Raw genomic sequence first — 23,525 nt, 5'->3', positions numbered from 1 at the left:
GGGCTCAGTAGTCGTGGCGCATGGGCTTAGTTGTTCTGCAGCATGTGGGATTTTCCTGGACCAGGGATTGAACCCATGTCCCCTGCATTGGTAGGCGGATTCTTAACCACTGCACCATCAGGGAAGTCCCTGGATGTTTCATATAAATAGAACCATACAATCTGTGTCCTACTGTAGCTGGCTTCTTTCACTTAGTGTAATGCTTTCAAGGTTCATTCCTTTTTGTGGCTGGATAATAGTCTGTTGTGTGGCTGTACCACATTTTGTTTATCCATTTATCAGGTGATGGACATTTGGGCCATTACTATGTTTTATAATCTTTTTAAAATAAAATTAGTTGTATAAAGAACTTAGGAAATTGCCATGTTATGAGGAAAAATAAATATGTGTAATCTAATTTTAAACTGAACTTCATTGAGGAAATAAAGGCTTGATTTGTTCTCTAGACCTTCACTTCCTAAACATAAATGAAGCAATCAAGTATGTGCTATTTGAAAAAAAGCATAAATAAGCCTTATTTTACTGTTAAAACTAGGACACCTAGAATGTATAGATTTTAATGTTAATAATGTCATTAACTATTATGGATTTCACTTGTATCACCTTGTTTATTTGGTAATTGGCAAATATTCGTAGCATCTCATGTGTATGGTGTAGCTGTGGATTCACCCCTGACACTGTCCTCATTGCGTATCGCCCAGTTCTTTCTAATTAAAATTGAGTTTGTGAATAAAATGGAAATAAACTTATAGCTCTCGGTCGTTGCACTCACTCATGGTAGATATCGCTGTGACTCTGGAGCAGGCACGGCCACCCTGTCCACACTTAGTCTCAGGGGCTCGGCCGGGCTTGTGCGTGTGTCCTGTCACATAGGCACACCCACACCACTTTCTCTCTGACTGAAGAAATCATTCCTACATGTGATCAGGAGTTACGGGGAGATTCTTTCATGTAGTGCCCTTCAGTTTTTTTTTAAGCAGTGAAGGATTTTAGCAAGAGAGGGTCATGATAAAACTTGGCTTTTTAAAGAGACCACATTTCCTGATGGCTGGGGAACTGTTTCATACCTTTTCTCCTCCTTCATCCCTCCAACACTCCCAGCTGCAGCTCTGCTTTTTTTACTCAAGAAAATAGATGCAACCTGAAGAGAACTTTCACATTCTCCCACCGCCCTATCTGCCTCGCTGCATCTGTGCCAAGTACCTGTTAAGAATATCATTTCAGAAATAGCCAGAAAGGGCTGTTCATATCCTGTACCACGGTCACCATTTCTTCTCCTCATGTTTTCACTGAGACCCACTCTATCAAAGGTTCTTGTCACGGTCATCAATCCAGAGGGGAAGAAAAATAGAAGAGTGTAGAATCACGAGAAGACAATTAAAAAAAAATAGGGCCTGGTCAACTGTGTCCAATGCTGGTGAGAGGTGGTTTCCAAGGCTTGATGATTCAAGTACCTAGAGCCTCCACTCAGGGCTCGAAACAGAACGGTGGTGTGGCGTGGAACTGTGGCTCAAAAGGGGTTCTGGTGTCCAAGTAGAGAGGTGAGTTGGCCCCTTTATTTCTTTTTGGAAACCTTAGTAACCCCTGTAGGTGAGAAGAATCAGACCTTTCTGAGTGTTGCTCAGTGACAGCACTTCCTGAGAAACTGAGCAGCCACCATCATTTTTTTTTTATTATTATTGTGGTAAAAATACACATAGCATAAAATTTTAAGTGTACAGTGACATTAATTACATTCACAATGTTGTGCAACTATCACCGCTATCTTTTTCAAAACTTTTTCATCATCCCGAATAGAAACCCTGTGCTTGAGACTTCCCTGGTGGCTCAGTGGTTAAGAATCCGCCTGCCAGTGCAGGGGACATGGGCCCGAGCCCTGGTCGGGGAAGATCCCACATGCCGCGGAGCAACTAAGCCCGTGCGCCACAACTACTGATCCTGTGCTCTAGAGCCCGTGAGCCACAACTACTGCGCCCGTGTGCCACAACTACTGAAGCCCGCATGCCTAGAGCCCAGGCTCCGCAACAAGAGAAGCCACCACAATGAGAAGCCTGAGCACTGCAATGAAGAGTAGCCCCCGCTCGCCGCAACTAGAGAAAGCTCACGCGCAGCAATGAAGACCCAACGCAGCCAAAAATAAATAAATAAATAAATTTATTAAAAAAAAAAAAAACAACTCTGTGCTCATTAAACAGTACTCCCTGCCCCTCCCCCAGTTCCCTGCTGACCTCTAATCTACTTTGTGTTTCTATGAATTTCTCTAGTCTAGATATTTCATATAAGTGGATTTATATAATACTTGTATTTTTGTGTCTGGTTTATTTCATTAAGGATCATCCGTGGTGCAGCATATATTAGAATTTCATTCCTTTTTAAGTCTGAACAATATTTCATTGTATGTATAGCCCTAATCATTTAAAAGTAAGGTTTTTTGGTTTTTTTTTTTTTTTTATTGTATTTTTTTGGCTGTGTTGGGTCTTCGTTTCTGTGCGAGGGCTTTCTCTAGTTGCGGCGAGTGGGGGCCACTCTTCATCGCGTCGCGCGGGCCTCTCACCGTCGCGGCCTCTCTTGTCTCGGAGCACAGGCTCCAGACGTGCAGGCTCAGCAGTTGTGGCTCACGGGCCCAGTTGCTCCGTGGCATGTGGGATCCTCCCAGACCAGGGCTCGAACCCGCGTCCCCTGCATTGACAGGCACATTCTCAACCACTGCGCCACCAGGGAAGCCCCTAAGAGTAAGTTTTATTACTAGTCATTGTATGTGTGTGTGTAAATGTTTTCCTCTCAAGGGTGGAAAATTCCTGGTTTGGTATTAGCCTTGTTCAGATTTGATTGTCCTTGACATGTTTTTGTATGTACGTTTTTTTTCCCTTTCCTAAAAAGTCCTTAGGGTCTGAATTTTGGGGGGATTTTTTGTTGTTGTTTTTTAAGTTGGGAATCAGTTCCAGAATTGAATGACCCCACAAAGCAGTCCAGGTAAGTTCCCATTATGACGGTTAGGGTTTTCAGAGACCGCAGTTGCTGTCATTTTACTTTACTCCTGGTAAAGTACAATTTACTCGAAGGGCTACTTAGAAAAAAAGTCCAATTAACCTCTGATTCTTCAACTGTGACATTTCCGTAAGCAAACCTCCACATAGTTACAGCCTTTGTATTTTCTTTTAGTATTCCAATTCTGCAGTTTTCCTGTTCTTGTAGAAATCAGGATTGGAAAGGACTTCAATGATTTTTCTTCAAGTTTACACTTGTAGAGGCTTAGATGCATAGAGATTAAGTGACTGGACCAAGCTAACAAAATGCAGATATTTTATATGTCAAGTTTGATGAGTTTTAACAAATTTGTACACTCATGTAACCACCACCCCAATCATTTCATCGCCCCAGAAAGTTCCCTCTGCAGTCCATCCCCCCAGCCCCAATTTCACATAAATGTAACCATGCAGAATGTACTTGTGAGTTCACTGTTTTGCTCAGCAGAGTGTTTTTGAGATTCCTCTGTGTTGTTACGTGCACTAATAGTGTGCTCCTATTAGGACTGAGTAGTAGTCCACTGGGTAGATCTATTGCAATGTGTTCATCCATTCATTTGCTGATTGACAGGGGTTGTTTCGAGTTTTTGGCTACTGCAAATAAAGATTCTGTGAGCATTTATGTATGAGTCTTTTGTGGACATATATTTTTGTTTCTCTTGGGTAAATAACTGGGAGTGGAATTGGTGTGTCATATGGTAAATGTATGTCTAACTTTTGTGAGACACTGCCAAACTGTTTTATTATGTGGTTGTATCATTTTGTATTTACAGCAGCAGTGTATGAGAGTTCAAGTTGTTTCACATCTCTACCAATACTTGTCAGTCTTTTAGTGCTAGCCATTCTAGAGGATGTAAATTATGATCTAATCATTTTAACGTGCATTTCCCCAAAGACTGTTGATGCAGAACATTTATTCACATGCTTATAGGCCATTTGTGGATATTCTTTTGTGAAGTTTATGTTTAAATCTTTTACCCATTTTAATTGGATTATTTATCTTATTATTGAGTCGTAAGAATTTTAAAATGTATACTAGATTGAAGTCTTTTGTCAGGTATATACTTCTATATTATAGATATTTTTGCACGGTCTGTGACTTGCCTTTTCATTTTGTTATTGTCTTTTGAAGAGCACAGTTTTTAATTTTGATGAAATCTAATTTGTTAATTTTCTCATTTTATGATGAATGCTTTTTGTGTTTTGTATAAGAAATATTTGCCTATCTCAAAGACAACATGATGATATATGTAAAATCTATGAAACACTACTAGTGTTATATAGATTTTTTCTTGTGTTTTTTTGCTAGAAGTTTAATAGATTTAGGTTTTACATTTTAATGTATGATCCATTTAAAAATAATTTTTGTGTATGATATGATGTAGGGGTCTGTGTTTATTAATTTTCCATATGGATACCTAGTTGTTCTAGCACCATTTGTTGAAATGATATCCTTCCCCCTTTGAATTACTTTGGCATTTTTGTTGCAAATCAGTTGCTCTTATAGTGTAGGATTAATTATGGATTCTCTATTGTTCCATATGCCAATACCATACAGGCTTGATTACTGCAGCTTTTTTGTAAGCCTTGATATCAGGTAGTGTAAGTCATCCAACTTTGTTCTTCTTTTCCAAAATTGGCTGTTCTAGGTCATTTGCATTTCTACATGCATTTTTAAATTAGTTTGTCATTTTCTGCAAAAGTCCTAGTAGAGTTTTGATTGGGATTGCATTGACTTTTTCATCAATTTGAAAGAACTGACATTGTAACAATATTTAGTGTTTCAATCCATGAATTTGGTGTATTTCTCTGCTTACTTAGATCTTTGGTTTCTTTCAGCAATGCTTTATAGTTTTTAGTGTTGGGATCTTGCAAATTTTGATAAGTTGTGTCTTCCAGGGAGTTTGTCTATTCATCTGAAGCTATCAATTTCTAAGAACTGCTTTAGTTGCCTCCCACAAATTTCTATATATGTTTTTATTATCATTAAATATTTTAAAATTTCCTTTGAGATTTCTTCTTTGACCCAAGGGTTTAGAAGTGTGCTATTTAATTTTTCAGTACTTAGGAATGTTCCAGTTACTTTGTTAGCTGATTTCTTATTTCATTCCAGTGTCAGAAAACATAATCTTTGATATTTCAATCTTGAAATTTATTGAGACTTATTTTATTTTTTTTCACAGCATAGGGTTTGTCTTGGTGAACATTCCAGATACACTTGAATGATTCTGCAGTTTTGGATGCAATTAATAGTCACATGTACTATGATAAAAGTTGGATAAACAGAGCAGGGAAAGGTGGCAAGGTTGGAAATGATCAACTCTGGGTGACTAGGAATGCCTCACAGAGCAGGTCACACTGCCCTGGGATCTGAGGGATAAGAGTATAGGTAGGATTTGTCAGACAAAAAATGCCATAGGCAGAGGATGACATGAATAAAGAAAGGTACAGCAAAAGGAAAATGACTGAAGTGATAGGCTCTTTGTGGAGCTGTGAACAGAAAAGTTCACTGGGCTCAGAATGTAAAAGACTTAAAATGGCATGTTAAGGAATTTATCAGATATTCACATAGAAAATGCTCAGGAAGTAATTTTGCATAAAAGACTAACTCTCATGCATGTGTAAATGGACTTCTTTTTTTTTTTTCCACTTAATAGAAGAAAAAAAGCATATCTAAATTTCATGGAAAGATTTTTGTTTTTGAGAAGTGACTAACCTCCTTTGGAGGTCTGATTTGCCAAACAAAGGTCACTGTCAGGAATTCTGATCCATTATCTTTTCATTATCTTCAGCTTTTTCCTTTCCATTTTCTTTCCATCACCATTTAAACATGCTTAAGACTTGTAGTCTTCAAATAAAGTAATTAAAAAAGCCCTACCTCTGCCCTGTCTTCATCTCTAGCTGCTGCCATATATTTCCCTTCCTATTCACAAAAATTTCTGAGTGTACTATTTACACAGGGCACTGTTTACTCACCCAGACTGCCCTTGCTGAAGTCACCAGTGACCTCTGCCTCACTAAATCCAGCAGCTGTGTCCTAGGTCTCTTCTTAACTCTAATCCACATTCAATGCACAGGACCATGACCTCCTTCTTGAAGTATTTTCTCTCTTTGATTTTTGTGATATCAGTCTTTTGATTTCCTCCTTCCCTCCCTTCCTCAATACTCTTGCTCCTTTACAGTCTAGTCCTCTGGCCAGTCATTAAGTGTTTGGTTCTCCATCTCTTGGGTAGTTTTTCTCCGGGGGTTGTCTCATACACTCTCATGAGTTCATGGACCAGTTATTTGCCAAGGAATCCCACTTCATGACCCCAGCTCACAGGCTCTTCGCAGTCCACATAGCTGCCTATCTAACACCTGTGATTGTGTTTCTCATAGGTGTCTGAACTTACCTTTCTCTCAGAAACTTTTTCCTCCAGTTTTCCATGTTAGTAAATGGTACCACTCTCTGTACTAACTCAAGCTAGAAACCCAGGAATCACTTTGGTTCCTTTTCCCTCCATTTATTGCATTTCCCAGTCCTATTCCACCCCACCTAAAAGCTCTTCAAATCCTCACCATTTCCTTTCTACCCACTCTTATCACCCTGGCCCAAGAAGCCATCATCCCTAAGCTGGACACTACTGCAGAAGTCCCCTAGCTAATCTTCCCACAGCTGCTCTAGCCCATTTTGGATCCATTCTCTAATACTATATTTTTTAAGCCATACTGTGTTTTTTTTTGTTTGTTTTTTTTTTACGTTAGTTAAATAATACTTTATTGCTAAGAAATGCTAACCATCATCTGAGCCTTCAGTGAATCTTTGTGCTGGAGGAGAGTCTTGCCTCGAGTTGATGGCTGCTGACTGATCCAGGGTGTTGTTTGCTGAGGGCTGGGGTAGCTGGCAATTTCTTAAAATAAGACAACAATGAAGTTTGCCCCTTCGATCGACTCTTTCTGTAAGGAACGATTTCTCTGCAGCATGCAATGTTGTTTGATGGCATTTTACTTCAGAAGTTTCAAAACTGGAGTCAATCCTCTCAAACCCTGTGCTGCTTTATCAACTAAGTTTGTGTAAATCCTCTGTTGTCATTTCAACAGTCTTCACAGCATCTTTACCAGGAGTAGATTCCCTCACAAAAAAACACTTCTCTTTGCTTATCCATGAGAAGCAACTCTTCATCCGTTAAAGTTTTATCATGAGATTGCAGCAATTCAGTCACATCTTATGGTTCCCCTTCTAATTCTACTTCTCTTGCTTTTTCTACTACATCTGCAGTTATTTCCTCCACTGAAGTCTTAAACCCCTTAAAGTCATCCATGAGGGTTGGAGTCAGCTTTTTCCAAACTCCTGTTAACTTTGCTATTTTGTCCTCTTCCCATGACTCATGAATGTTCTTAATGGCATCTAGAATGGTGAATCCTTTCCAGAGGTTTTCAACTGACTTTGCCCAGATCCATCAGAGGAATCACTATCTATGGCAACTATAGCCTTACAAAATTTATTTCTTAAATAATAAGACTTGAAAGTCAAAATTACTCCTTGATCCTTGGGCTGCAGAATGGATGTTGTGTTAGCAGGCATGAAAACATCATTCATCTCATTGTACATCTCCATCAGAGCTCTTGGGTGACGAGGTACATTGTCAATGAGCAGTCATTTTTTTTTTTTTAATTTTATTTATTTATTTATTTTTGGCTGTGTTGGGTCTTCGTTTCTGTGCGAGGGCTTTCTCTAGTTGCGGCAAGCGGGGGCCACTCTTCATCGCGGTGCACGGGCCTCTCACTGTTGCGGCCTCTCTTGTTGCGGAGCATGGGCTCCAGACGCGCAGGCTCACATACTGTGTTTTTTAAATTTTAATTAATAGACTTTATATCTTTTAGGGCAGTTTTACGTTAACAGAAAAATTGGTTGGAACGTACAGAGTTCCTATATATCCCTCTCCTCCTCCAGTCTCCCTGATTATTTACATCTTGTATTGGTGTGGTACATTTGTTACAATTGACTAACCAATATTGATACATTATTATTATTATTACTATTATTAACTAAAATCCATAGTTTATATTAGGGTTCATTCTTTGTGTTGTACATTCTATGGGTTGTGACACATAAATATGACATGTCCCTCATTACTGTATTATATAGAGCAGTCTCACTGCCTCAGAAATCCCTGTGCTCCACCATTTCATCTCTTCCCACCCCCACCCCGACCCCAACCCTTAGCAGCCACTGATCTTTTTACTTTCTCCATAGTTTTGCCTTTCCCAGAATGTCATATAGTTAGAATTTAGCCTTTTCAGATTGGCTTCTTTCACTTGGCAATCTACTTTTAAGTTTCCTCCATGTCTTTGTAGTTTGAGAGCTCATTTCTTTTTCTTTGAATAATAATAGTCCATTGTATGGATTTACCATAGTTTATCCATTCACCTATTGAAGAACATCTTGGTTGCTTCCAAGTTTTGGCAGTTATGAATAAAGTTACTCTAAACATTTGTGTGGACATGAGTTTTCAACTTATTTGGGTAAATACCAAGGAGCGCAGTTGCTTGATGATAAGAGCATGTTCAGTTGTGTGAGAAACTGCCAAAATGTCTTCCACAGTGGCTGAACCATTTTGTATTCCCACCAGCCATTAATGAGAGTTCCTGTTCCCCCACATTCTCATCAGCATTTGATGATACACTGTTTTGGATTTTAGCCATTCTAGTAGGCTTATAGTGGGATCTCATTGTTTTAATTTGCAACTGCCTGATGACATATGATTTTTTTTTTTTAACGTTCTTTTTTATATTCTTTTCCATTATGGTTTATCATAGGATATTGAATATATTGATAGTTCCCTGTGATATACAGTAGGACCTTGTTGTATTTCCATTCTATATGTAATAGTTTGCATTTGCTAACACCAAACTCCCAATCCATCCTTTCCTCCCTCCCCCTTGGCAACCACAAGTCTGTACTCTTTGTGAGTCTGTTTTTGTTTCATAGATAGGTTCATTTGTGTCATGTTTCAGATTCCACATATAAGTGATGTCATATGGTAGTTGTCTTTCTCTTTCTGACTTACTTTACTTAGTGTGGTAATCTCTTAGTCCATCCATGTTGCTGCAAATGGCATTACTTCATTCTTTTTTATGGCTGAGTAGTATTCCATTGAGTGTATCATATCTTCTTTATCCATTCATCCGTTGATGGACATTTAGGTTGTTTCCATGTCTTGGCTATTGTGAATAGTGCTGCTATGAACCTTGGGGTGTATGTATCTTTTTGAATTATAGTTTTGTCCAGATATATGCCCAGGAGTGGGATTGCTGGATCACATGGCAACTCTATTTTGAGCTTTTTGAGGAACCTCCATACTGTTTCTCATAGTGGCTGCACCAACTTACACACCCACTAACAGTGTAGGAGGGTTTCCTTTTCTCCACACCCTCTCCAGCATTTGTTATTTGTAGTCTTTTTAATGATGGCCATCTGACCAGTGTGTGGTGGTACCTCGTAGTTTAGATTTGCTTTTCTCTAATAATTAGCGATGTTGAGCATCTTTTCATGTGCCTGTTGGCCATCTGTGTGTCTTTTTTGGAGAAATGTCTATGTAGGTCTTCTGCCCATTTTTCTATTGGGTTGTAAGTTTTTTTGTTGTTGAGTTGTATGAGCTGTTCATGTATTTTGGATTGTATTAAGACCTTGTCAGTCGCATCATTTGCAAATATTTTCTCCTAGTCCATAGGCTGCTTTTCGTTTCGTTTATGATGTCCTTTGCTGTACAAAAGCTTTTAAGTTTGATTAGGTCCCATTTGTTCATTTTTGCTTTTATTTATATTGCCTTGGGAGACTCACCTAAGAAAACATTGGTACGAGTTATGATGACATATGATCTTGAGCATCATTTCATATGCTCTTTGCCATCTGTATATCTTGTTTGGTGAGGTATCTGTTCTGATTACTTGCGCATTTTGTAATTGGATAATTTTTTTAAAGAGTTTTTTAAAAAAATTAATTTATTTTATTTATTTTTGGCTGTGTTGGTCTTCGTTGCTGTGCACGGGCTTTCTCTAGTTGCGGCGAGTGGGGGCTACTCTTCGTTGCGGTGCGCGGGCTTCTCATTGTGGTGGCTTCTCTTGTTGTGGAGCACGGGCTCTAGGCGTGCAGGCTTCGGTAGTTGTGGCTTGCGGGCTGTGGAGCGCAGGCTCAGTAGTTGTGGTGCGTGGGCTTAGTCGCTCTGCGGCATGTGGGACCTTCCCGGACCAGGGCTCGAATCTGTGTCCCCTGCATTGGCAGGCAGTTTCTTAACCACTGCGCCACCAGGGAAGACCCGGGTAATTTTTATTTATTTATTTTTTGACCACACCGTGTGGCATGTGGGATCTCAGTTCCTCGACCAGGGATTAAACCCAAGCCATGGCAGTGAAAGCCCAGAATCCTAACCACTAGGCCTCCAGGGAACTCCCAGGATTATTTTCTTCTTGAGTTTTAAGAATTCTTTGTATATTTTGGATACCAGTCCATTATCAGACATGTATCTGGCAAATATTTTCTTCTAGCTGTGGCTTGTTGTTTCATTCTCTGAACAGTGCCTTTCATGGAGCAGAATTTGTTAATTATAATGAAGTCCAGCTTACCAATTTTCTCTTTCATGGGTCATGCATTGTATCTTTAAAAAATCACCAAACCCAAACTCATCTAGATTTTCTCCTACGTTATCTTTTAGTTTTAGAGTTTTGTATTTTACTTTTAGGTTTGTGATGTCTTTTGAGTTAATTTTGTGTAAGGTGTAAGGCCTGAATCTAGACTCATATTTTTGCATGTGGATGTCCAGCTGCTCCAGCACCATTTGAAGAAAAGACTACCCTTTTATTTTATTTATTTATTTTTAAACATCTTTATTGGAGTATAATTACTTTACAATGGCATGTTAGTTTCTGCTTTATAACACAGTGAATCAGCTATACATATACATATATCCCCATATCTCTTCCCTCTTGTGTCTCCCTCCCTCCCACCCTCCCTATCCCACCCCTCTAGGTGGTCACAAAGCACCGAGCTTATCTCCCTGTGCTATGCGGCTGCTTCCCACTAGCTACCGGTTTTACATTTGGTAGTGTATGTATGTACATGCTACTCTCTCACTTTGTCCCAACTTACCCTTCCCCTCCCTGTGTCCTCAAGTCCATTCTCTAGTAGGTCTACGTCTTTATTCCCGTTCTGCCCCTAGGTTCTTCATGACCTTTTTTTTTTTTTTTTTTTTTAAAGATTCCATATATATGTGTTAGCATACAGTATTTGTTTTTCTCTTTCTGACTTACTTCACTCTGTATGACAGACTCTAGGTCCATCCACCTCACTACAAATAACTCAATTTCCTTTCTTTTTCTGGCTGAGTAATCTTCCATTGTATATATGTGCCACATCTCCTTTATCCATTCATCTGTCGATGGACACTTAGGTTGCTTCCATGTCCTGGCTATTGTAAATAGAGCTGCAATGAACATTACGGTACATGACTCTTTTTGAATTATGGTTTTCTCAGGGTATATGCCCAGTAGTGGGATTGCTGGGTCGTATGGTAGTTCTATTTTTAGTTTTTTAAGGAACCTCCATACTGTTCTCCATAGTGGCTGTATCAATTTACATTCCCACCGACAAGGACTATCCTTTTAAATTGCCTTTGCTCCTTTGTCAATGGTCAGTTGGCTATATTTTTGTAAGTCTGTTTTGGGCTCTGTATTCTGTTCCATTGATCTCTTTGTTCTTTTGCCAGTACCACCCTGTCTTGATTACTGTGGCATGATATCTTTTAAAAATAAAAATATGATCATATTGTCCCATTCCCCAAAACACTTCAGGGACCTGCCCTGGCTTTTACTTGATGACGACTCAGATCCTTCAGATAGCCTTTGAGGACCTGTGTGGTGTGTGAATCGCCCTTCCCCACCTCTCTAGCCTCATCCTAGCCCTTCCTCTTGTCATTAGGAGTTTTTTTTTTCTTCCATGTTCTTCCTGACCTCTAGGCCCTCATACTCACTGTTTCCTCTCTTTGGAATTCTTTTCTAACCTCCTCTGATCCTGGTTAACTCTACTTACCTTTCAGGTTTCAGTTTAAAATTTATTTCCTTCCTTCCTCCCTCCCTTCCTCTCTCCCTTCCTCCCTCCCTCCCTCCCTCCCTCCCTTCCTTCCTCTCTCTCTTTCTTTATTTTTTGGCTGCCGTTAGGTCTTTGTTGCTGCACGGCTTTCTCTAGTTGTGGCGAGCGGGGGCTACTCTTCGTTGTGGTGCATGGGCTTCTCATTGCAGTGGCTTCTCTTGTTGTGGAGCATGGGCTCTAGGTGCTCGGGCTTCAGTAGTTGCAGCTCGTGGGCTCAGTAGTTGTGGCGCATGGGCTTAGTTGCTCCACGGCATGTGGGATCTTCCCAGACCAGGGATCGAACCCATGTCCCCTGCATTGGGAGGCGGATTCTCAACCACTGCATCACCAGGGAAGTCCTAAAATTTATTTTCTTAATGAAGGCTTCCCTGATCTTCAGACTAGATTAGGGCTCCCTATTAAATTATGCTCTCATGACACCCTTCCTTTTTTTTATTATAATGTGTAGCACAATCATTTGTCTTATTTATTATCTGTTTTCCCTAGGACAAAAGCTTTTTGAAGGCCAGAGACCTCATCTATTCCTTCATCGCCACATACACTTAATTCTTAGTAAATATCTGTTAACTGAATTAATGAGTGAAGGGAAGGGCGCTAAGTACACTGGACATTAGCTAGATTAACTAATAGAAAACTAGGCTTTTGGGAGATAAGTTTTACTAGATATGAGTGTACCACAGTTAGTATTTAGAGAGTGCAACAGGAAATTTTAGTAAGTCTTTTATAGTATTTTTGTGAGCAAGATGGATAAGTGTCAGGTCAGTATTTACAAAGGTAGATTGTAATCGATGTCAGCATGGGAAAAATGTCTCTGGTTTTCTGAAGGTCTTCTTGGTTGGAACTCTCCTATTTAATATTTAAATCACTTTTCTGAAGCCTCAGAAGGCATACCCAAATTGGTAGGTTTTGTAAGTTTAGGAGTGATAGATAATGAATTAGATGGTAGACTCTAGATTTTCCTAAGCTAAAATGATTGGTCAAAATAAATAGGATAGGAACTTCTCTAGGCAAGAAACACAAGAGAAGGAAAACACCTACAATAACAAACCCAAAACATTTAAGAAAATGGGAATGGGAACATACATATCGATAATTACCTTAAATGTAAATGGATTAAATGCACCCACCAAAAGACACAGACTGGCTGAATGGATACAAAAACAAGACCCCTATATATGCTGTCTACAAGAGACCCACTTCAGACCTAGAGACACATACAGACTGAAAGTGAGGGGATGGAAAAAGATATTCCATGCAAATGGAAATCAAAAGAAAGCTGGAGTAGCAATTCTCATATCAGACAAAATAGACTTTAAAATAAAGACTACTACAAGAGACAAAGAAGGACACTATATAATGATCAAGGGATCGATCCAAGAGGAAGCTATAACAATTGTAAATATTTATGCACCCAACATAGGAGCACCTCAATACATAAGGCAATACTAACAGCCATAAAAGGGGAAATCGACAGCAACACAATCATAGTAGGGGACTTTAACACCCCACTTTCACCAATGGACAGATCATCCAAAATGAAAATAAATAAGGAAACACAAGCTTTAAATGATACATTAAACAAGATGGATTTAATTGATATTTATAGGACATTCCACCCAAAAACAACAGAATACACATTTTTCTCAAGTGCTCATGGAACATTCTCCAGGATAGATCATATCTTGGGTCACAAATCAAGCCTTGGTAAATTTAAGAAAATTGAAATCGTATCAAGTATCTTTTCCGACCACAACGCTATGAGACTAGATATCAATTACAGGAAAAGATCTGTAAAAAATACAAACACATGGAGGCTACACAATACACTACTTAATAACGAAGTGATCACTGAAGAAATCAAAGGGGAAATCAAAAAATACCTAGAAACAAATGACAATGGAGACACGACGACCCAAAATCTATGGGATGCAGCTAAAGCAGTTCTAAGAGGGAAGTTTATAGCAATACAAGCCTACCTCAAGAAACAGGAAACATCTCGAATAAACAACCTAACCTTGCACCTGAAGCAATTAGAGAAAGAAGAACAAAAAAACCCCAAAGCTAGCAGAAGGAAAGAAATCATAAAGATCAGGTCAGAAATAAATGAAAAAGAAATGAAGGAAACAATAGCAAAAATCAATGAAACTAAAAGCTGGTTCTTTGAGAAGATAAACAAAATTGATAAACCATTAGGCAGACTCATCAAGAGAAAAAGGGAGAAGACTCAAATCAATAGAATTAGAAATGAAAAAGGAGAAGTAACCACTGACACTGCAGAAATACAAACGATCATGAGAGATTACTACAAGCAACTCTATGCCAATAAAATGGACAACCTGGAAGAAATGGACAGATTCTTAGAAATGCACAACCTGCCGAGACTGAACCAGGAAGAAATAGAAAATATGAACAGACCAATCACAAGCACTGAAATTGAAACTGTGATTAAAAATCTTCCAACACACAAAAGCCCAGGACCAGATGGCTTCACAGGCGAATTCTATCAAACATTTAGAGAAGAGCTAACACCTATCCTTCTCAAACTCTTCCAAAATATTGCAGAGGGAGGAACACTCCCAAACTCATTCTACGAGGCCACCATCACCCTGATACCAAAACCAGACAGAGATGTCACAAAGAAAGAAAACTACAGGCCAATATCAATGATGAACATAGATGCAAAAATCCTCAACAAAATACTAGCAAACAGAATCCAACAGCACATTAAAAGGATCATACACCATGATCAAGTGGGGTTTATTCCAGGAATGCAAGGATTCTTCAATATACGCAAATCAATCAACGTGATACACCATATTAACAAATTGAAGGAGAAAAACCATATGATCATCTCAATAGATGCAGAGAAAGCTTTCGACAAAATTCAACACCCATTTATGATAAAAGCCCTGCAGAAAGTAGGCATAGAGGGAACTTTCCTCAACATAATAAAGGCCATATATGACAAACCCACAGCCAACATTGTCCTCAATGGTGAAAAACTGAAACCATTTCCACTAAGATCAGGAACAAGACAAGGTTGCCCACTCTCACCACTATTATTCAACATAGTTTTGGAAGTGTTAGCCACAGCAATCAGAGAAGAAAAAGAAAAAAAAGGAATCCAAATCGGAAAAGAAGAAGTAAAGCTGTCACTGTTTGCAGATGACATGATACTATACATAGAGAATCCTAAAGATGCTACCAGAAAACTACTAGAGCTAATCAATGAATTTGGTAAAGTAGCAGGATACAAAATTAATGCACAGAAATCTCTTGCATTTCTATACACTAATGATGAAAAATCTGAAAGTGAAATTAAGAAAACACTCCCGTTTACCATTGCAACAAAAAGAATAAAATATCTAGGAATAAACCTACCTAAGGAGACAAAAGACCTGTATGCAGAAAATTATAAGACACTGATGAAAGAAATTAAAGATGATACAAATAGATGGAGAGATATACCATGTTCTTGGATTGGAAGAATCAACATTGTGAAAATGACTCTACTACCCAAAGCAATCTACAGATTCAGTGCAATCCCTATCAAACTACCACTGGCATTTTTCACAGAACTAACTAGAACAAAAAATTTCACAATCTGTATGGAAACACAAAAGACCCCGAATAGCCAAAGCAATCTTGAGAACGAAAAATGGAGCTGGAGGAATCAGGCTCCCTGACTTCAGACTATATTACAAAGCTACAGTAATCAAGACAGTTTGGTACTGGCACAAAAACAGAAATATAGATCAATAGAACAGGATAGAAAGCCCAGAGATAAACCCACGCACATGTGGTCACCTTATCTTTGATAAAGGAGGCAAGCATATACAGTGGAGAAAAGACAGCCTCTTCAATAAGTGGTACTGGGAAAATTGGACAGATACATGTAAAAGTATGAAATTAGAACACTCCCTGACACCATACACAAAAATAAACTCAAAATGGATTAAAGACCTAAGTGTAAGGCCAGAGACTATCAAACTCTTAGAGGAAAACATAGGCAGAACACTCTATGACATAAATCACAGCAAGATTCTTTTTGACCCAGCTCCTAGAGAAATGGAAATAAAAACACAAATAAACAAATGGGACCTAATGAAACTTAAAAGCTTTTGCACAGCAAAGGAAACCATAAACAAGACCAAAAGACAACCCTCAGAATGGGAGAAAATATTTGCAAATGAAGCAACTGACAAAGGATTACTCTCCAAGATTTACAAGCAGCTCATGCAGCTCAATAACAAAAAAACGAACAACCCAATCCAAAAATGGGCAGAAGACCTAAATAGACATTTCTCCAAAGAAGATATACAGATTGCCAACAGACACATGAAAGAATGCTCAACATCATTAATCATTAGAGAAATGCAAATCAAAACTACAATGAGATATCATCTCACACCGGTCAGATTGGCCATCATCAAAAAATCTAGAAACAATAAATGCTGGAGAGGGTGTGGAGGAAAGGGAACGTTCTTGCACTGTTGGTGGGAATGTAAATTGATACAGCCACTATGGAGAACAGTATGGAGGTTCCTTAAAAAACTACAAATAGAACTACCATACGACCCAGCAATCCCACTACTGGGCATATACCCTGAGAAAACCATAGTTCAAAAAGAGTCATGTACCAAAATGTTCATTGCAGCTCTATTTACAATAGCCAGGACATGGAAGCAACCTAAGTGTCCATCATCGGATGAATGGATAAAGAAGATGTGGCACATATATACAATGGAATATTACTCAGCCATAAAAAGAAATGAAATGGAGGTATTTGTAATGAGGTGGATGGAGTTAGAGTCTGTCATACAGAGTGAAGTAAGTCAGAAAGAGAAAAACAAATACAGTATGCTAACACATATATATGGAATCTAAGGGAAAAAAAAAAAAAAAGGCCATGAAGAACCTAGTGGCAAGACGGGAATAAAGACTCAGACCTACTAGAGAATGGACTTGAGGATATGGAGAGGGGGAAGGGTGAGATGTGACGGGGTGAGAGAGTGTCGTGGACATATATACACTACCAAATGTACAATGGATGGCTAGTGGGAAGCAGCCGCATAGCACAGGGAGATCAGCTCGGTGCTTTGTGGCCACCTAGGGGGGTGGGATAGGGAGGGTGGGAGGGAGGGAGATGCAAGAGGGAAGAGATATGGGAACGTGTGTGTATGTATGGCTGATTCACTTCGTTGTAGAGCAGAAGCTAACACACCATTGTAAGGCAATTATACTTCAATAAAGATGTTTAAAAAAAAATAGGATAAAATAGATTTGAGAAAAATGTAAAACCCTTTACCATGTCTTAAAAAAAAAACTTTACAAACGCAGGCTAAGAGAGAAAGATGTTTAACTAATATGTGGTGGTCCTGACTTGGCTACTGTGGTTGACTCTAAACCCAGGGTGTCAGCAATTTAATGAGTTGACCAGAAATCTGAATAGCAGACAGGGTGTATTTATAGAAGCATGTGGTGTACAATGAGGAAGGTGCTCATTTGGTGTATTCTCTGATGATTGTACTGCACATGGAATAGGATTTAATTCTGGATGCCACATTTTAGACAAACATTGGCAGACTAGGAGATGTTCACATGTGCAGCTTTGTGGTATAGTAGAATTCTGGGTATGGAATTTCATACGTAACAAGGCCAGGTTGGAGTCCCCGCTGGCTTTGTTACTTGTTAATTGTCTGACGATTAGCAATTTATTGACCCTCTTTCAAGCTCAGTTCCCTCATCTTTAAAATGTGGATAATGTATACTTAACAGGATTGTGACGAATAAAGGAAAACATGCTTAATAAAATGCTATACAGATATAAGGAAGTCCCATTTGTCTAATTGGCAAGGGGACTTGAAGAGATGAAGAAACTTTTTGTTTTAATTTTTAGGCTGGCGGGGGGTGTTTGTTGGCAGTGAGGCAGGACGGTGACGGCAAGAGCAGCTATCGTTTGTTGGTGTCAGCTCAAGTGCCAGGTGCTGTGCTTAACACCCTTGACGTGGGTCATTCCCATTTCATCAGATTTGGCATTAAAGGCTTTTGTGCTACTGCAGTTTACACGTTTAACAAAGATTTTAAAGCGTATACTCTGTGTAAAGCAAAGTGCTAGGCATTGTAGCAAATACCAGGAAGAATCATACTTGACCCCTGTCCTAGAGAAGTTTACATTTTAGTAAAGGAGACAGATACAGACTCAAATATTTTTAGGAAGTACAAGTCAACATGAAGAGGGGCCAGATGAAGGGTGGTGTGGTCAGAGGAAGATGGGATATGGGTTTGGTGGGCTTGTAGCTAACCTTGGGTGGTTGCATGGAGCATGGTGTTAGCGCGTGGGCTGCTGTCCTGTGTGAGGCTGCCCTCGGGACGGCACGGCTGGGTCTGAGGCCAGGGACCAGGCAGTTCCATTCCTGTGTCTTGTTACCCCGGAGCCATGGGCTTCATAGCCGCCTGTCACTAGCTGAGAGGTAATTAGGCATGACCTAGCAACCTTAAATTTTGGAATGTGTGGTTTATTTAATACATTCTTCTCCCACCCTTTGTCAATCAGTTAGGCTTAAAAATCACAGCTTTCTGTGCTTCACTTGTTCCATTTTACGTTAAGGTTTTATACTGCGCTTCCTGCTCACTTTAATGAATGTTAGAGGTGCCACTGTGACAGGACATGACCGATGATTTTCCAGCTGTTTGGAGACTGGTGACTCAGATTAATATTTCAGATCTGACACTGCTCTTTCTCTTGGATTTTCTTAATATTTCCACAAGTTTTGGAAAATGAGCTTCTAAAATTAGTATAAATAAGTATATATTTAGGCAAGCTGGTATGTCCAGGTACTATTATGTTTCAGTTATTTTTTGGGTGGTCACCCTTTATCCCCAGCTCAAGACTGTGTGTGAAGAACTAGGTATATGCTTCTCTAACAAAAGGCTAGAGGTTCCCTTAGTCCGTGAAAGTGGTGAGTCAGCTGGTGTACATGTCAGTCTAATAATGCCCAGCCTTGTTATGCTATATTTCTAAGAGGTTGGGTTAAATATAGGACTGCCACATGGCTCAGGTTTAAATCAGGAATGGTGAATAGGTTTGGGACATTTAAACCAGGTTGGACATAGTTTATCCTTGAGCTAGGAGACCCTCCAAAATGTTTCAGAGCTGTTTGGGGCTGGGATGCCACTAGGTGGCATGGCTTCTGTCCATAAAATCTGTTTCCAGCTGTCAGCCATACATGTCCACTTCCATAAGAGTGGAAGGAATTTATATTTTGGTTAATTCATTTATTAACTATTGAGTCTTTGTTGTTTATAAAATAATGTTAAGATATAAAGATGAATCATAGAAGATTTTGCCATCAAGGAGCTTAGTCTTGTTGGGGGATTAAGATATATACATAATTAACTGTAATCCAGGTTTAAAAAGTGAAACGTAAGCACATAAGGGTGTAAGTCAATGTCATGGCTAGTCTGAAGAAAAAATTACTGTTTTCATCTAGGAAAAAAGGGTAGGTAGAGACTGTGATGTGATGGTAAAATCAGGGTTAACGAGTCTTCCATGGAGGAGATTGCTTTGAGTAGGGGGATGGAAAAATGAGTAGGATTTGAACATACAAAAATACAGGGGAGGGCTTCCCTGTTGGCGCAGTGGTTGAGAATCTGCCTGCCAATGCAGGGGACACGGGTTCGAGCCCTGGTCTGGGAAGATCCCACATGCCGCGGAGCAACTAGGCCCGTGAGCCACAATTACTGAGCCTGCGTGTCTGGAGCCTGTGCTCCACAACAAGAGAGGCCGCGATAGTGAGAGGCCCGCGCACCGCGATGAAGAGTGGCCCCCGCTTGCCGCAACTAGAGAAAGCCCTCGCACAGAAACGAAGACCCAACACAGCCATAAATAAATAAATAAACAAAAAAACAAAACATGGGACTGGGAATCAATCCTATAATTAAAAAAAAAAAAAAATACAGGGGAAAGACCATGTAGAAAGTAGGAGTGATGCTGAATACTAGCATAGGGACAAAGTGTAGAGCATTTAAAGGAAAGAATAAGAAATCAGTATATTCGGATAACAGTGCTCATGAGTGATAATAAAAGAAAATTAGGTTGAAAAGTTATAGCAAGATGAGAAAAAAGTTATGAGTGGATTTGTCATTTAAGATCTACTCACCCACCCTGGGAATGTCTAGAAGACACAGCTTTTACCATGATTGTGAGAAATAAATTTATGAGGGGGGCCCTGGTACCCTTGAAGAGCTTTATGATCATCCTTCTTTGTAGGTTAGATCTTACAGAGGGGGGACTGCAATCACTGAATTGGGAAACCTAAAGGCAATGGGAATAACTGGATCCTGCGGTGGTAGCACTTAGCCACACCCACAAGGCACGGTGGGTGTGGTCACCATAATACACTGCAGAGTCAAAGCAGCATTTATTTATTTATTTTTTAAAGCAGCATTTAGAATACTCGGACTCCCAGAGACCTATGGCATTAGCTACTTGATCATGGTGTTCTTAGAAGTGACATAGATAGGAAGGAAGCCCACTAAATTCTCACTTGATAGGTATAAACAGAAAAGTTCTAGGTTAAGTGAACAGAAATCTAACTTTTGAATCATAAAAACTGAGAGTCATGGCTTCTCAATCAATTCCCAGACTTGAGCCGTTTACAGGCCCAGAATCCTTTGAATGAGGGAGAGACGAGGTCCCCTTGGGGAGAGGACCCCAATATGCTGCCAGATATTTACATTGTTCATCTTTCTCCCAGCCTTCCCCAAAGGGACCTACAGCCTTTTACCAGGGTAACTGAGCATTGGAGAAGAGGAAACAAGCAGACCTTTTGGGGACTACTGGACACTGGCTCTGAACTGACACTGATTCTAGGAGACTCAAAATGTGACCGCAGTATACCAGTTAGAACAGCGCTTATGGAGGTCGGATGATCACTAGAGTTTTAGTTCAGATCTATCTCACAGTGAGGCCAGTGCGCTCCTGAACCCATCCTGAATCTGGTTATTTCCCCAGTCATCTTTTCAGTTCTGGAGTGCATAGACATCCTCACAGGTCTGGTTCCCTGACCTGTGAAGTAAGGGCTGGTATGTGGGCAAGACCAAGTAGAAGCTAGCAGAGTGGCCTCTACCTAGGAAAGTAGTACACCAAAAGCAACAACGCCGCATTCCTGGAGGGACTGCGGAGATTAGTGTTACCATCCAGGACTTGAAAGATGCAGGCATGCTGACTCCCACCACAGCTCCATTCAACCTGCCTATTTGGCTTGTGCAGAACAGAGATGGATCTTGGAGAATGACATTAGATTATTGTAAGTTTAACCAGGTGGTGGCTCCAGTTGCAGCTGCTGTACCAGATATGGCTTCATGGCTTGGGCAACTTACACATCCCCGGGCACCTAGTATACAGCTATTGACCTGACAAATGCCTTTCTCACCGTACCTGTCAGTAAAGACCACTAGAAGCAGTTTGCTTTCATCTGGCAAGACCAGCACTGCACCTTCACTGACCTACCTCAGGGGTGTATCAGCTCTCCAGCCCTGTGTCATAATTTAGTTCACAGGGGTCCTGATTGCCTTTCTCTTCCACAAGATACCACACTCGCCCGTTATTCCTGACATTATGCTGATTGGATCTAGTGAGCGAGAAGTAGCAAGTATGCCAAACTTACTGGCAAGACATTTGTGTGTCAGAGGGTGGGAAATAAATCTGACAAAAATTCAGGGACCGTCTGCCTCACTGAAATTTCTAGGGGTCCAGTGGTGTGGGGCATGTCAAGATAACCCTTCCAAGGCCCCTCCTGCAACCGAAAAAGAGGCACAATGCCTGGTGGCCTCTTTGGACTTTAAAGAAGGCAACATATTCCTCACTTGAGTGCTACTCCAGCCCTTTGACCAAGTGACCCAGAAAACTGCTAGTTTTGAGTGGAGTCCTTGCCGCCCGACACACACTATCTTCTCTGTTTCAGTCCCTGCCTGTGGCCTCATGGGGCGTTGCCCTCAATCAGTTGACTGAGGAAGAGAAAACTCAGGCCAGATAGACAGACGATTCTGCCTGGCCTGCGGGCACCAGCTGCAGCACTGCCGCCCGTCTCTGGGACACCCCCGAAGGACAGCGGTGAGCAGAAGCCCTCCTGGTGGGCAGAACTTCCAGCAGTACACCTGGTTGTTCCTTGAAAGAGAAATGGTCAGAAGTACAACTGTACACCGATCCCTGGGCTGTGACTTGATGGTCAAGGACTTGGAAGGAACATGACTGGAAAGCTGGTGACAAGGAAATCTGGGGAGAGGTATGTGGATAGACCTCCCTGAATGGGCAAAAAACATGAAGATATGTGTGTCCCATGTGAATGCTCACTAAAGAGTGACCTCAGCAGAGGAGGATTTTATATTCAAGTGGATAGGCTGACCCGTTGTATGGACACCACCCAGCCACCCCTGTCATCACCCAGTGGGCTCATGAACGTGGCTACAGGGGCAGGGGTGGGCGTTACACATGGATTTCCACTCACCCAAGGCTAACCTGGCTACGGCCACCACTGAGTGCCCAGTCTGAAGCAGCAGACACCAGCACTGAGTCCCCAGTATGGCATCATTCCCCAGGGTGACCAGCCAGCTACCTGGTGGCAGGTTGATTACGTTGGACCACTTCCATCATGGAAGGGGCAGTATTCTGTCCTTCCTGGAAGACACATTGACTCTGGGTATGGACTTACCTTCCCTCATGCAGTGCTTCTTCCAAAACTCCCATGCATGGACTTACAGATTGCCATCATGGAGTCCACACAGCATTGCTTCTGATCAAGGAACTCTCTTCACAGCAAATGAAGTGTGGCAGTGGGCCCCTGCCCATGGAATTCACTGGTCTTGCTCTGTTCCCCGCCGTCCTGAAGCAGCAGTCGTGATAGAATGGTGGAATGGCCTTTTGAAAGACTCTGTTACAGTGACAGCTAGGTGGCAGTCCCTTGCAGGTCTGGGGCAGGGTTCTCCAATATATGGTGCTGTTTTTCTCAAAGTCAGGAATCAAGGGGTAGAAATGGGAGGGCCACCACTCACCATTGCCCCTAGTGACCCACAGCGACATTTTTGCTTCCTGTTCCTGCTCTGCCTCTGCTCTGCTGGCCTGAAGGTCTTAATTCCATCAGGAGACACAACAGTGAGTCCATTGAATTGGAAGTTAAGACTGCTTCTCGTCCACTTCGGGTTCCTCATTCCTGTGAATCAGCAGGCAAAGGAGGAGTTACCGTGCTGTCTGGGGTGACTGGCCCTGATTCCCAAGGGGAGATTGGGCTGCTCCTCCTCAGTGGAGCTAAGGAAGAGTATGTCTGGAATACAGGAGAGCCCTTAAGCTGTCTCTTAGAATTACCATGCCT

The 23,525-nt window shown here is 40.8% G+C and overlaps 1 protein-coding gene across 12 annotated transcripts in view; it reads left to right on the top strand.

Moving 5' to 3' along the window:
- Window positions 1–23,525, top strand: part of SPIRE1 (spire type actin nucleation factor 1) — a 210,893-nt gene that overhangs the window by 95,034 nt on the left and 92,334 nt on the right. The window contains exon 1 of one of the 12 annotated variants that reach the window (XM_061170320.1): window positions 22,194–22,442. The exons of the other annotated variants lie outside the window; for them this stretch is intronic. The gene's annotated coding sequence lies outside the window, so the exon portion shown is untranslated. Of the gene's footprint in view, window positions 1–22,193; window positions 22,443–23,525 lie in introns of those variants that run through there. 12 annotated transcript variants of the gene reach the window in all.

Source organism: Eubalaena glacialis, chromosome 15, assembly GCF_028564815.1.
Source record: "Eubalaena glacialis isolate mEubGla1 chromosome 15, mEubGla1.1.hap2.+ XY, whole genome shotgun sequence".
NCBI classification, from domain to species: domain Eukaryota; kingdom Metazoa; phylum Chordata; class Mammalia; order Artiodactyla; family Balaenidae; genus Eubalaena; species Eubalaena glacialis.
Note: the sequence above shows the minus strand (reverse complement) of the source record. Positions and strands in the feature narration are given on the sequence as shown.